Source organism: Mastomys coucha, unplaced genomic scaffold, assembly GCF_008632895.1.
Source record: "Mastomys coucha isolate ucsf_1 unplaced genomic scaffold, UCSF_Mcou_1 pScaffold6, whole genome shotgun sequence".
NCBI classification, from domain to species: domain Eukaryota; kingdom Metazoa; phylum Chordata; class Mammalia; order Rodentia; family Muridae; genus Mastomys; species Mastomys coucha.
The window spans coordinates 20,183,211-20,183,622 of record NW_022196912.1 but is presented as its reverse complement, the minus strand read 5'-3'; positions in this window follow the sequence as shown (position 1 = coordinate 20,183,622).

Below are 412 nucleotides of genomic sequence, written 5' to 3'. Positions count from 1 at the left end.
TCTTGATTATCTAGGCGGTGTGGAAGGATCGTCTCTTCTCACACGGGCTCTGCCAGACACAGGCACGTACACAGCACAGCCACAAGATGTCCACTCTGATGGAACTACTGCCGGGTTCCACGCTCACCCTCTCCCCTTCCGCCTTCACCGCCTCTTGTCCGCCAAAGCCTCTGTCATGAGCACAAGGCGAGCTGACAGTTAGTTGAAGGGGAGCAGTTTGCCTCCCTAGTCCAGGCCGAGTGGACGCGCCACACCCTCTTGCCATCTCTCTGTTGGAACAGCACCGTCTTACTAAACCTATCTTGGTCAGACTGGGAGGTCGGGGGATAGAGGTGGGTCATGGACTTAGTGGAGGACTGGTCAGGTCTTAATTAGGTTTTAGAATGAAGATTGTTCCAGCTTCCTCAATTAA